Source organism: Amblyomma maculatum, chromosome 3 (assembly GCF_055883805.1).
Source record: "Amblyomma maculatum isolate TAMU_Amacu chromosome 3, ASM5588380v1, whole genome shotgun sequence".
NCBI classification, from domain to species: Eukaryota; Metazoa; Arthropoda; class Arachnida; order Ixodida; family Ixodidae; genus Amblyomma; species Amblyomma maculatum.
In genome coordinates this window covers 43,818,114-43,833,340 of record NC_139346.1, presented here as the reverse complement: position 1 = coordinate 43,833,340, position 15,227 = coordinate 43,818,114, and the positions used below count along the sequence as shown (strand labels likewise).

At 44.1% G+C, this 15,227-nt stretch overlaps 1 pseudogene; it reads right to left on the bottom strand.

Moving 5' to 3' along the window:
• Positions 1-1,348, bottom strand: part of LOC146194662 (uncharacterized) — a 57,321-nt pseudogene extending 55,973 nt beyond the window's left edge.
• Positions 1,349-15,227: the final 13,879 nt, after the last annotated feature.

Here is a 15,227-nt window from a genome sequence, read left to right as displayed (position 1 = left end):
TGCACTTATACGATAGCCTGAGCATCACCTAGGTAAACTTCCTACCTATTCCATTTCTGCTGTTAATCTGTCTTCCTTTTTCAGACATCTTTCGCGTTTCACACGGGCCTTCCGCAAGCCAGCGCATGAAAATTTCACCGACTACATGTTACGCCCCGCGTGTGCCTTCCACTTTGTCGGTTGTGTGTGGAAGACACACACGCGCACTCACACGCACACACACAGACACACACACACACTCCCCCTCTCTCTATCTCAACTTCCCTCTCCCACTTTGTGCGCTGCTTTCCGCGCTCTACACAACTCAAGCCGACGCAAGATGTTAGAAGTTTACCAGACTTGCTGACTTAACAGTAGCTGGTCATAAAGGCGCCACTGTTCGAAAAAGGTGTTAAGCACAGCCAGTACTTAACAATATTTGATACTTTGAGACTACAAGCGTCGTCCTCGGACATGTACCATGCCGGCTGTGCCGGCACCTCTTAGTCAGTGCTGGAGCTATTTCGGAAATATCTCAATTCCTTCTGTTTATGACGAGGTCCCTAAAAGTTTTAGTTTCTGCATTTAAAAGCCGCGTATAAAGGATTGTGTGATGCCATCGGCGCTTATGAGGAGAAATGCTACTTTCCGCAAACATTCTGTACCAACCCACTGCGCATATTCCGCTGCCGTTCTCGCGCTTCAGCTGAAACTACTCTCGAATATTCGTCCGCAAGTAGGTCATGGCACACTTAGACCGCAACGCCACAAAGTATTTCTTTCGTCCTCACTGCAACTCGAGGCCTCCAAATCGCGGAATGCACCAAAGCAGCTCACGGTTCCTCGGTTCGTTGTTTTTCATACTTGGCACCAATATATAGTAGCAGACGACAGCGCTTTTTTCTATCACTTAATTTCTCTTTTTCTTCAGAAGGCGTAACCCGATTGTGTGCTTACGTAACCTGGCACCGTCCTACTGCACACGTAACGCCTACGTCACAATTTGAGCAGTCGAAAATAGGGCCCTGGCGCAGCACTGGCTCCGGGGGTGTGTCACCTTCAGGAACTCCCGACTTCAGTGGGCCGTGGCTTGGACCAAGTGACAACTCAGTTGTTGCAGCCTTGGGTGCAAACGGTTCTTCCACGTAGCCTTTGCGGACTTGCTAAACATGGCGGTGAACCATCTAATGCTCGTCCGTCTCGAAAGTTAGTAGCCGTGTGCCTGTAGTGGATTTCGCCCTGCCCGCTGTCCATTTATCACCAACACCATTGCTCCAAAGGAAACGGCATCTTCCAGGGCGGAACTCCAGCCACCTTTGTCCGCGGATCGTCCACACTGTGGGGGCAGTTTACTGAGAGGAACAGACATGTCGATTCCCGTGCACAGCAATATCCCAAAAGTTGTTCTGAAGGAGACATTCCGGACTGTTGCGGGTCACTTCTATATTTGTACAGTATAGCGACGAAGGCAGTTGCAAGATTTACGCCAGGCGTCTTGTTTAGGCCATCCTTTATTGTCCTGACTGCGCGTTCGCAAGCCCGTTTGTTTGGGGGGGAGGAGGTTCTATGGCGTCCGAATATGCATTAGACCGTTTCGTTCCATAAATCGAGCAAACTGAATAAGTAAAGGCGTGCCGTTGTCTCTACGACCTTTTGGGGCAGGCCAAACTGGCTGAACAAATTACGCAAATCTGCTACCGTGCTGATCGACGCGGCTTCAGAGAAGGAAATAGTTTCAATTAATTTGCTGAGCGAGTCTACAAAGTTCAGTGACATTTTCTCCTTAATTGATCTGAAGACGTCGACATGAAGTCGTGGCCACCTTTCATAAGTAGCAGGCCATCTCATTGGTTCCCGTGCAGCAGGCATTGACAGTGCCTGGACACCGTTCCGTAATTCTGAAGCAACCCGGCTGATCACCACGTTGATATCTGGCCAACAAAATTTTGACCTCATAATTTCCTTCATTGTAACGGTACCCTAGTGGGCCTCATGGAGTAACTCGAGCAATCGGCCGCATGCATCCGTGTGCACAACTACTCGATGACCCTACAGCAGCAAATCTGCTTCAACCGACTAGACGATTTTTGTAGCAATGGCGCATTTCCGACCCTTCGGTGCGAGCTGGCTGGCAAACCCTCTATGAGACATCGATGGCCAGGATAAATTCCGAGGCTCCTTTTGCTGCACGATTGAAGCAACCAGCTTAGTGCATCCGAGTTTAGCATCATTCTGCCTGGCCTACACATCAGCTTGTATCTATAGGCTCTGAAAAAGAGAACCCATCTTTGAATCCGTGCGGCGGCCATTACGGGAGTCTGGCGGTCCTGTTTCAGGAGGCCAAGCAAGGCCCACTGGTCCGTCACCAAAGTGAACTGCCTGCCTAGGAGGTAATCGCGGAAGCACAAAACACCGTATGCCAGAGCTAAGGCTTCCCGCTTGATCTGCGGGTATCCTCTTCCTGCTGCGATTAGTGCTCTGGAAGGAAATTCAATGCGCCTATTTTCCCCGTTTTTTGCAATGAAAAATAACGGCGCTGATACCATGAAGCGAAGCGTCCCATTCCGACGGCCATTGACGCCGCGGGTCGAAATAAGTGAGCACAGATGCCGTGCACAGAGCTCTCGGTGCGTTCAAATGAAACCTCTTCAGCAGCATCTCTAACCCGTTTAGTTCCATCTACCAAAAGCTTATACAAACAAGCCAGTAAAGGGAAAATCCTGGGCAAAACCTTGTTGTAGGTTATTTTTCAGCCAAGCAAAGCACGCACCTCTGTGACACGTTGAGTTGAAGGTGTCAACCTAACTGCATCAATATGTTTTTCCATTGGGCGCCATCCATCAATGCAGTGATCGAGATACTTTACCGCTTATTTTAGCTTATTTTGTTATATTTACAACATCTCCACACTTAAAGACCTATTCACCACCATACCAACACATGTTTCATCCAGCATGGATCACTGCCGAAAAATCAGTACTCCTTGTTACCGCACAACCTGCTGCATGAATTCAGTTCAGTTCAGTCGTTCAGTCGTGTCGAACTCTTTGTGACCCTATGGACCATATCACGCCACGCTTTCCGGTCTCTCATTATCTTCCTCACATGAACTTCATCTGCAGCGCTTCAAGGATGCCATCTAACCACCACGTTCGCTGCCTACCCCTTCTCCGGTGACCCTCAACCTTTCCCAACATCAAATATTTCTCCAGTGACTCCTCTCTTCTCATCAGATGACTAAAGTAGCTGAGCTTTAACTTTAGAAATTGAGCCTCCAATAAGCAGTCAGGGTTTACGGCCGACAATATCGACTTATTTGATCTTCTAGCAGTCAAAGGAACTCTCAATAGTCTCCGCCAGCATCACAATTCAAACGCGTCAACTCTTCGGGGGTCAGCCTTCTTCACAGTGCACTCTCGCATCCATACATCAGAACTGGAAGGACCACAGCACGAGTTATACGGATCTTAGTTGGCAGTGTAATGTCTCTGCTCTCTACTAGGACAAGACTAATCATGGCTCTCTTTCCCAGAAGCAGGCGTCTCCAATTTCATGGCTGCAGTCTCCTTCCGGGGTAATCCTGGAGCCGAAGAAGAGAAAATCTGTCACAGCTTCCACTTCTTGTCCCTTGATGCTCCAGGACTTGATAGGGCAAGACGCCATGATCTTTGTCTTTTTATTGTTCAGTTTAAGCCCGAACTTCTTGCTCTCTTCTTGCACGTGCATCAGAAGTTTCTTGAGTTCCACTTCACTTTCTGTCATTAAAGTGGTATCATCCGCATATCTAAGGTTTTTGATGTGTGGATATGCCAGGTGCGACGCCGATCGATAGTTCGACGGTGTATTGGTAGCAGCAGCTGCTTCTAGTGCCTCTCGCAGTTTAAGCGCAGAGCATGCCTCACGCCCAGACCACCCGTGCCATCACCGTAGTGACGGCGCTCCCATGGCAGTTACTGCAGCGCTCTCTCTACTCTGGAAACATGGCGCCGTCCAATTAGAGCAGGTGCTCCCAACGCCGTCGACAGACAAAGGCCCCTCTCTGGTTAACAGTCCACTTGTCGCCGTCGTCAGCGTGGACACTCACCCCTGGAGATGCTGATAATTGTTGCCACTTTATAGGAGCCTTCGTTACTTCCCATCATATTTGAATTGCCTTTACAGCATTATCGCTCTTTGATGTTAAGCTATGAAACGCTCAGTATTTGTAACCAAGTCAATAGTTAGGGCTGCTTGGCAAAGCTTAGCTGATTTAGCCACCATTGATTAGATTGTGTTGTGTTAGCGACATCGTTACATCTCAAAGTTCAAAATGAAGGCCCGGAGTGAGTGAAAGCCCTCAGAACAAAAGTAAATATGTGAGGGATGTAAAAATATTCATAGGCCACAATAGGCTGTATGACCGTCAAGATGGAAAAGTAAAAACGTATGGCCTGAATAGAGTCGGTGAATATCGAAGACGAGAGATGAGGGCGTCAGAAAAGGTGATCTATTTGGTTGAAGCGCTTGGCACGTGAGGGAATTTACCTCTGTTACCTCTGTTCATCTCTGGTGTTTGTGCAAGTGCGCTACTTTTTCCTAGAATGTTGCATTATGTTGTTTGTAATCAAGCTATGTTAGCTCAAACGTCTCACTATTCAAGAGTGGGCAAAGGAACCTAAATGACGGTCGCTAGGCAGATACTACACCGTCAGCTGTTGTAAATTTTGTCTCAGATGCTATGGCAGATATGTTTGCTCTTTAGAGGTTACCGCAATATATTATTATGGGGCAAAATCAATGTTTCACCTAAACACGAGGGGGTTGAGCTGCTACAGGCTTCTCAACGTGGGCTAGGTGGCGCTCTAAGATCAGGCGAAAGGCGCTCTCTTCGGCGCAAATTTCATTACGCGGGAGGCGGGCGGCTCAGGCGACTCATTTCGAAGGTGGTAGCTAAAGTGCGGTTTTAAAAAAATACGCTACGTTGAACGAAAGTTTCTGTGTGGTAATCTTAAAAGAGGGGAAAGACTGCTTTCTAAGATGTACAGCGTGAAACAAGTCATACAAGACAGCATTGTTTCTGCGGAGGCGAAGTGTGGGTCACAGGTGAGCGACAGCGTCACCTACTACGTACATCTCGAGGTCAGTACACAATTTCTCAGCATTTTCAACGTCGTAAGCAGACTCGCACTGTGAATAGGAAACTGTTCAGGTTTCTCGATCCGGCGCTTCTTCAGGATTTGCATGCTCGGCACGAGGAATAATCGCCTAAGTCGCAGTTTCTCGTACATGTGGTTTCGGAATTATTACATGTGTTTAGACTTCGCTCGTGAGCACATGCGCGCGGTATAGCTCGCTGCACATTCTAGTTCGCGCGTACATGTATACATGCTCTGCAACATCACCGATATTGTACCGCAGAATGCATTCCTAATAAAGATTACGCCGAACAAGCCGTGCATGTGTAGACGCCGGCCGCTTTATTTTTGTCCGCACATGTACACATGCGCACGTGTTGAGAAGTACGTATGTTGAACAACGTTAGAAATGCGGATGATACCACTTTAATGGCAGCAAGTGAAGTAGAACTCAAGAGATTTCTGATGCGCGCACAAGAAAAGAGTGAGAAGTTTGGGCTTAAACTGAACATTAAAAAGACAAAGATCATGGCGTATTGCCCTATAAAGTCCTGCAGCATCAAAGGACAAGAAGTGGAACCTGAGACAGATTTTCTCATCTTGGGCTCCAAGATTACCCTGGAAGGAGACTGAAGCCATGAAATTAGGAGACGCCTGCTTCTGCGAAAGAGAGCCATGGTTAGCCTTGACCGCCTAGTAGAGAAGAGAGACATTAGTCTGCCAACCAAGATCCGTATAACTCGTGCTATGGTCTTTCCAGTTGTGATGTATGTATGCGAGAGGGGTACTGTGAAGAAGGCTGACCGCCGAAGAATTTACGAGTTTGGATTGTGGTGCTAGCAGAGACTCTAAAGAGTTCCTTGGAGAAGATCAAATCAGTCGATATTGTCGACCATAAACCCTGACTGCTCATTGGAGGGTCAAATTCTAAAGCTAAAGCTCAGCTACCTTTGTCATCTGATGAGAAGAGAGAAGACGCTGGAGAAAGATTTGATGTTGGGAAAGGTTGACGGTCACCGGAGAAGGGGTAGGCAGCGAACGCGATGGTTGGATGGCATCCTCGAGGCGCTGCAGATGAAGTTATGTGATGTTAGGAAGATAGTGTGAGACCGGAAAGCGTGGCGTGACAGGGTCCATAGGGTCACGAAGAGTCGGACACGACTGAACGACTGAACTGAACTGATGGTGAAATTTATTTTTAAACTGTGAAATACAGATCAAGTGCCCATAATGGTAAATTGTAAATTTAAGAATTCTCGCTGCTGTACACTTTGCAGTAGTTTGCATAAAAACGGTCGTTTTGCCTGTGAACTTCTCTAGCAAAGCTAGCAACATGTGACGTTACGCATTCTAACTATAGCGAAAAACTGTCACGCAGTGTTAGTGTTTCAGTGAGAATATTTCTAATTCTTTCCAACCCACCAAAGTCTCCGCCTCATTGAGTTGGAAACCACCGCGGAATCCTCGAGAACTGCTGCACACAAGCGCCGGAAGAGTGCCCATTGTCAATCTGCGTCTCGCGTTATTACTTACTGCTAAATAATATGAATTAAACTGGCAGTACAGCAAAGGAGACACACATGATTGTGCTTACCACAGCAATCAAATCTTCGCGACCTCTGCGTGAAACGCGTGAAACGCAGATAGCGAGTCGGTTTTATGTAGGGCATGCGAGCTTTTCTTTTTTTTTTTTAAGCGAGTCTTCGATTCAGTTCGGGGCATGAATGCGATTCAGTTCGGGGCATGAATGCGATTGATAGAACTGCTAAGCGATACAAATTCAACTGACACTGCAGAAAAGGTGACACTTTATTGATTCTACTCACCGCACCTATCAAAGCTCAGCGCCTCTGCTACTAATACCACTTGCCCGAGAAGCGGTAATTCTCATCGGCAGATCCCGGTTCTTTGTGGTACACACACTGTTGTGACAATGCACAACACAAGAGCAGTAGCTTCCTGCTTTTTGCGAAGACGATGGAACCGATGTCATTGTGAACAGTTGAATAACATTACGAGCAACGCACATTTCCGCACTGCTCAACGAGTTGGCGCGGCTGCTGCACTCGGGGACTCCGCTGCCTGCCAGCTGCCGGCAATTTCGCCACGCGCAGCTATGGCGCTGTTGTCAGCCATGTGGTCGTCAGCCATGTGGCCATGCAGGCTGTGAAATTAAAGGTGCAGGCATGGGAAGAAAGTAACAAGATAATCGGAGAACTTCAGAACGGATCTAGAAATTGTAGGTGCTTAGATGGTAGCCTGTTCGTGCTTACCCAATGCATCGAAATATCTAGAGGGGAAAATATACCTTTGAATTTCGCCTTCCTGGACATAAACGGGGCATACAACAACGTAAACAGGGAACTCCTGTGGAACATATTAAAAAAAAGAAGGTATTGGTTATGAGATAGCAGACTTCCTACAGGAGATATACCGGGATAACAAAGTAGAAATTACATGGGAAGTGATAAGAAGTACGGAAGCTGTCAAGGTATGCAAATGATTAAGACAAGGTTGTCCTCTATCACCGCTGCTTTTCCTGCTTTTGTGTCATAAACTTGCAACGGAAGTAACCTAGGTTTTAACCTGTCATATAGATTAGGTGGAAAGGCGGTACAGCAGCGCCTCCCCGGGTTGATGTATGCAGACGATATTGTGCTGCTAGCTGAGAGTCTGGAGGAATTGCAAACTCTAGTTAAGTATTACGGAGACGAAGGGGTCGCTCTAGCTAGGCTTCAGTTTTAGCGTAGTTAAGTTGAGTCTGATGATTTTCACCGGCTCAACTGATCACGGTCTTAAAATACAAGGCCATGAAATACTCAGAGTAGCAGAATATAAATATTTCGTGGTATGGGTAAACGAAGGATTGGCATACACTGGAAAGCATGAGCAATCGCTTAAGGCCAAACGGCGAAGAAATTCCGGGATAATGAAGCATAGGGCATTGTGGACATACGACAGGTATGCGGCTTTGATGGGTATTTGGAAGGGAATTATGGTGCCCGTCTTACTTTCGGAAATGCGGTTTTGTACGTAAAATCAAAGGTACAATCGACATTAGAGATAAATCAGAGAGCCGTCGGGCAATTAGCACTGGGGCCCACGGCAAAACCCCAAACGAGGCGGTACAGGGAGATATTTGCTGGGCATCTCTCAAAGTACGGGAAGCTCAGCGTAAAATATTATATGAGGAACGTCTGAGGAAATTGGACAGTAACAGATGGGCAGCTGAAGTAATTAAATACCTATACCTAAACAGCGTTGACTCAGAATGGAGGAAAAGAACTAGGAAACTAACTATTAAGTATGCGGGTCACAAGGAAGAAGAAAAAAGAGCGTTAAGCAACAGGTGAAAAACACAAAAGGTAAAAATTGTATAAATTCTATGGAAAAGAAACAGAGTGTCGAATTTTACCGAAAGTCGAAAAGGCAGATCAGGAAGGAAGCTTTCTTGGTAACTCAAGAGGCAGTGCTCTACTTTTTGAAACTAGATCAGGGTGCCTTAGAACACGCAGCTACAAAAAGAAATTTCACAATGAAGACGCATGTGCTGTAAGGTTTAACTCCACTACAACAATTGATCACGATATACTCGAATGTACTGGTATCTATCCGGAAGTTGATGCAGGCGCAGTTACTCTTCCTGAAGCTCTGGGGTTTATAGATATCAGTAGCAGGGTGAATAAATAGGCGATGGAAGCTAGCCAAAAACGACTAGAAGATTGGTGACTTAAAAGCAGAAAAGTGACATGTTAATAATGTAGAAACGAAACTTCATTAAATAGAATGATGGTACAGTTAACCAAAACAATAATTAGGATATAGGGAGAAAAAATGAGCAGGATAGCTGCTGCTACCACCCCGTTCCAATGGGAACGCTCATATATTCCATCCATCCGAAACTTGAGGTTGGGAGCCCTATCGCCGTGTGTGAGCATCCTTGGACAAGTGTCGTATGAATTCATGCAGGAAAAAAAAATAGGTGCACGTCTCAGGCAGTATTTTCTGATTCAAATTCTGAAACATTGCAATATTTAACGTAATTTAAAATGGCAAGTATTTTGAAAGTGCCCACTACCATGCTCCACGCAGAACCCTGGGCCAAGGAAACTAAAATGAGCAACATTTGACCATGCACTATTTTCACTCAACATTCAATATATAGCGGCAACCATTGACCAGCTTAAAAACTAGTTTTTAAAGATCATCTATAAGTGTATCATGTGCCGTTACAAAACAGATCTGTTCCACCCGGGCGAGCCACACGGATTCCGCTCAAACGAACGTCGGGCTTCTCCTGCTGACACCACTTTGACAGCTCCGGTGCTGCTTCTCAAGACAGAAGCGCATTGTCAGCAAGCATCGAGTGGACATGATCCGACACGCCTGGAATGCCAGGCACCCGGATGCCGGTTCCCTAAGGCGAGTCACCTTCACACCACTGCAGATCTGAAAGGAGCGATCAGCGTGCTCGCTGATTGGATCTCTCAGGATCTCTCTGGATTATTGCGTGGTATAGTTGAAGTCGCACCATTGGAGGCTGGAGAGTGCAACATAAGAGTGCAGATCCCCCTCACTATCGATACTGTACTTAGAGTATAGTTGACATTATTGTCTAAAATGCGATGACAGCAGAAACAGACACAAAACTTTTTCGTTGCGACTTGGTCAGGCATTGCTACAAATCATTTGTGAAAACTTTAAAATTATTTGTTTCCTTTTTACGGAAAGGAAACGTGTTTTGATCCTCGATCTTTCTTTGTATGCCATTCGACCAAAAACGTAAAACTGTTTTTAATCTACAAAAATACATCCCTACTGTGTCATTTCATTAACGGAAGCAAGCATGTTAACATCATCGGCTCAGATATGAAATGAGGAGTTCTGTTAGGATTTATTACGTCAGTTATACACATATTGAATAAAAGTGGGCCTGGTACAATACCTACAGCAATCTATTGATATTGTAGCAAAACGGTCTGTTTGATGCTGCTATTAAAGCTGATACTAGCTTCATTTGTTAGGTACGAGTTAACAAAGAAGTATAGTTGGAGCGAATCTCATAGGATTAAGTTTCCCGAAAGCTATGTCAATTTGGTGGCGAAGAAAAGCATGTTTATTTGCTTCATTTGAAGTGTTCGGCGATATTTGTCATCCGGAGCTGCAAAGTTTTAATAGATATTCCGCTTCTTGTACCAAGATTACAAGAAATCAAATGGCAAGTTCTTAGCTAGATATTTTATTAGACGCAAGGAGGAATCTATTCGAGTCCTTCGGCAAAAGACTGATACGATGATCGGCCTCTAAGCAATGGTTTTCTAAATGCTTTAACCTTGAAAGGATACAGTTATTCAATTTCGCTACGGGTCCCAAGCAAAGGGAAATGGTTTTGCGGCCAGGTTGAATATATATGACAGCAGTGGACAGAGCAGTTAGTCGCACACTTCATCGGCTTGATTTGAAGGATAGAGTAGCTGTCTTTCTGTTCAGCGTATACAGCTCTGCACCTTTCATTTATCACTCCCGTTACGCATTATCTTTGCTTATCGAATGAAACAAAAGGCGTTGAAATGTACCGGTATTCATTGGGTTGAGTACTGATCACTTGCTCTTATTACAAATAAAAATAAGAAAGTGGCAAGTGGAATTCTCAACGACAGCTTAAATACTTGATCCAACATGATTGACAACGAGCGTTTGCGGAGAAAATTCACTGTTGTCTTAGCTGAGGACATTTCAGAGCTAACTAAAAAGTGTTAGAAAAACTGACCAAGTTAACCTGATATGCTATCCTTTATTTTACATTACTCATTTATCTATTTCTTATGCAACCATAGCCACAAGGGCATTACTGAAGGGAACACATAGATACAACATGAAAGTGGTAACAAAAAGGAGGTAGCCCTTGTGCACACATGCCTGAAGGAATGATAAACTTGATTGCGACCAATATAAACTAGGTGTAAGAAAACGTAAAAAAAATACAATAATTACAGAGAATAACGCGAAAACAAACCATTCTTTTATTTTTATTTATTTACAGACATACTGCGTACCATGGTTAGGTCCAAGCAGGTAAGGTCCTATACAGAGCAAAGAAGTTAGCCGATAAAACTATACAAAACGAAGCAATATACAGCATAAACGCACTTACAACATAGAGTTCGCAATTGTAATAAAACCAAGACACCTACAAAGTACTTTATTATGTAAGGCAATATATATAGCTTGGCCTTGTGGTAGAGCATCCGCCTCGTGTTCGGGAGTTACCAGGTTCGATCCCAGGTGCCGCCGGGCACCCACCGGCTTTTCAATGGGTACAAGCTTTCCCCCGGCCTCGTGCTCGGCTCTTTGGGGAGCAATGTTTGTAAAAAGGGCCACATAATGGGCTTTCGCCCATTATACATACATACATACATACATACATACATACATACATACATACATACATACATACATACATACATACATACATACATACATACATACATACATACATACATACATACATACATACATACATACATACATACATACATACATACATACATACATACATACATACATACATACATACATACATACATACATACATACATACAAAAAGCGGCGAGCCTGCAGTCAATAAGCCTTGTTTTTCAGAAACAGCCAAGGGCATGCCACAAAATTCAAGAACGCGAGCAGCAAGTTCATGGAGGTCACCTGGGCAAACAGTTCCACTCAGCGATGGTACGAGGAAACAAAGAAAACTTATACAAGTAAGTTCGAGCAAGATAAGGCGAAAACAAATCTTTTTGGTAGTATCGAGTGTTTCTGGCTGTTGAGGAATGAAATATTGTGACTGGTGAAGTCCTAGTTTTTTAGCCAGTAACAAGGAAAGAAATTGTTTATTATTCGATCTTCAAGGCGTGGTATATCGTGAATTTGCAGTAATTCCGAAGGGGAATCTGATTTCAAAAATTTAGAGAACACGAATCTCACAGCTTTTCTTTGCACCTTTTAAAGCTTTTTTATATTTAGTGCAGTGTACGAATCCCACACTATGCGCGCATATTAAAGCTTAGACCTGATTAAAGAAAGATAACTAAGACATTTTACATCATATGGGCAATTTCGGAGTTTATGCTTGAGGAAAGACAGTTTTCTAAATGCTGCTCTACAAATATTGTCATTATGTGTATTCCAAGATAGGTCACTTGTAACTGTCACGCCTAAGCATTTCACAGCAGGTACTTCCATCAGCCCAGCAGACCCAAGTTTATAAGTATATTTTATGGGATTCTTTTTACGTGTTATGCGGATAGAAACAGTTTTTTCCTGATTTAGCGCCATGCCCCAAAGGTTGCACCAGTGTACATAATTGCCAAGGATTGTATTCAGGTTATTTTGGTGATGAGTATGAGATTTCCCGAAATAATATGCTATCATCGGCATACAGCCGGATGTGAACACCAATGAACACTTCACCTACAATGTCACTAACATATAACAAAAAGATCATGGCCCCCGGACGCGTCCGTGGGGGACCCCGGACGTGACGGGAAGAGAGCCCGAATTATGCCCGCCGAAAGCAACGTATTGCTGTCTGTTAGTGAAATAGTCACGTATCGATGAAATAAAGATTTGTGGGAGACCAATCCATTGCAATTTGGTTATTAGCCTAATATGGGGAACTGCATCCAAAGCTTTGGTAAAGTTTAAAAATATTGCGTCAATTTGGTCGGTATGGTCCAGGACTGAAGCAAAAGACTGGACAACAGATACAAGTTGGGTCACAGTAGAATATCCTTTCCGAAAGCCGTGTTGGCAGATAGCCAGTATAGAATTATGCTCTGAAACGTCAGGAATTCGAGTGGCAATAACATGTTCCATAAGTTTGCTACACGATGAAACTAATGAAATAGGACGGTAGTTTTTTTTAATACGAGGTGGTCGCCTTGCTTAAAAATGGGTATTACTCGTGCTGTATTCCAGTCACCCGGCACTTTCCCTGTCAATAGAGACGTGCGAAAAATAATGACAAAAACTTGGCAAGTGGTTCAGCATATCTTCGAAAATACATGTTTGGTATATTGTCAGGTCCAGCGAAGGTTTTAGTTTTTAAGTTTAAAAGCATAGAATATACACCGTTATAAGTTATGAACTTCACCCCAGATGGATGCGCGCAAGCGGGGCTCAGCGTGGGTGGCTCCGAGACAGAAAAACACTACGGAAGTATTTGTTGAAAAGGTGAGCGAGCCTTTGATCACCCAAAATTTTATCAACTACTACTTCAGATACGGGATGTTTTATATCGCCGATGTATCCTCAAAATTTGTTCGGGTCAGTTTTTAAGAAGTATGGCAGAGTTGTTTTGAAGCAGAAACCTTTAGATCTGCGTACCGCTTTTGCTAGGGAATTTTTAAGTTCAAGGATGCAGGTAGATTGCAGACGTTTTTCTCTTTAGTTGCTCTATTTTTCGTTTTAGATGGATAATTTGTCGATTCATCCAGGGAGTGACTTTATTAGTCTGTTTTCTTTTCGTGGGCAGAAATGTGTGCAGAAAATAATGACATATTTCCTTAAACTAATTCCAAAGGGCACAGGCCTCCTTTCCATCAACGTGGATAAGAGATGTTTCTAATTGATGTATTATGTGGGCATCATCGATGCGTGTGTAGTTCTTGTATGTCCGCATTTGCTGCTGTATTGGCGCGCTGTGTTTATGAATGGGTATTGAAATGCTCACGAGATTGTGATCAGAAAGCCCTTGCTCAACCGATACAGTGCAATCAGAAAATTCGCGAGGTATAAATGCGAAGTCTAGAATGGAACTAGCGGTGCGCGATACGCGAGTAAGCTGGCGAACGATCTGAGCTAAGTTGTGTATGAACATGATATTGTAAACTGCATTCATATGTATATTGGACCCTGTACATTGTTCAAGGCAATACTTGGAAGATTCAGATAACCCATCGATAGTACTTTACATTTCTTGTATTTCAACATATGCGTCTGTAGCATATCCAGATAGTCACTGGTGGCATCAGGGAGCCTGTAGAGAGCGTACAGAATAAATCCATGAACCCAACATGACAGTCTCAAACACAGGCACTCAAGATCAGGAACATCTTCAACTAAGGTGGCTCTTATTTTTTTTTTACTATGATGATCACGCCACCACCTCTTAAGGGCCTGTCTTTTGTGAACACTTTGTAGAAGGGTGGAAAAATCGCATCATTGCTAATATCTTTATGCTGCCAGGTCTCGCTTATAATACCTACGTGAGGATCGTATTCAAGCAATAGGATTTTAAGCTCATCGGTTTGATCGACAGCACTTCAAGCGGTAAGGTTAATTATTCTCAGCTGTTTTTCTTGCACTAAAGCTGGTTTACTGCCTCGATTAGACCCATTTAGTGAACGTTGACGCTTACAAAACGGCGCTGATAGGAATCTTGAGATTAAGAGTGACTTGCTTTTGCCTGCGCTTGTTGGCGCATCCTGGGGCGAGACTGCTTTTCCTCGTTTTTTACAAGTGGTACTTTATCGTTGAGTTCATCGTTCCTGATGTACGCTTTGCTCTTAATGTACAACTTAGTCACCTTGGTCACGGTTTGGTTTCGCACTGTCCCATAGCTTTTTTATTCTAGCTCTGCTTTTTCGGCAAAAGTCTTCACCAACAGATAACGAGCTGTTTTTAAGTTTGAATCCTTTTTTTATTATTTCAGTTTTCTGCCTGGAATCCATTACCTTAAAAATAACGGGACTAACTTTGTTTCTGGTTTTCCCAAAAGGTGAATTCGTTCTATGGTAACTTTGGTGTGTCCAAGCGTTATTTCAATTATGTTTTCACTGACAACGCTTTCCAGAGTTTCTCTCGCTTCGTCCTGGTCCTCCGGTAGGCCAAAAGCAATCAAGTTCGATTGCCTGCCACGATCTTCTAGGTCATCAATCTTTTTCTCTAGTATTTAAAAGAGGGTTTTCCGTGAATTTCGCTGATCTTTGCAGGAATCAACCTTGGGCGCTTCTAAGGCCGATATGGCATCTATTTTCTCCTCTATATCAGTCAGTCGCTTTTCTTTTATTTCTTTGATGTAGGTTGCAATATATTTCAACTGTATTGCAATCTGTGTGAATTCGGGACCAGGGTTTA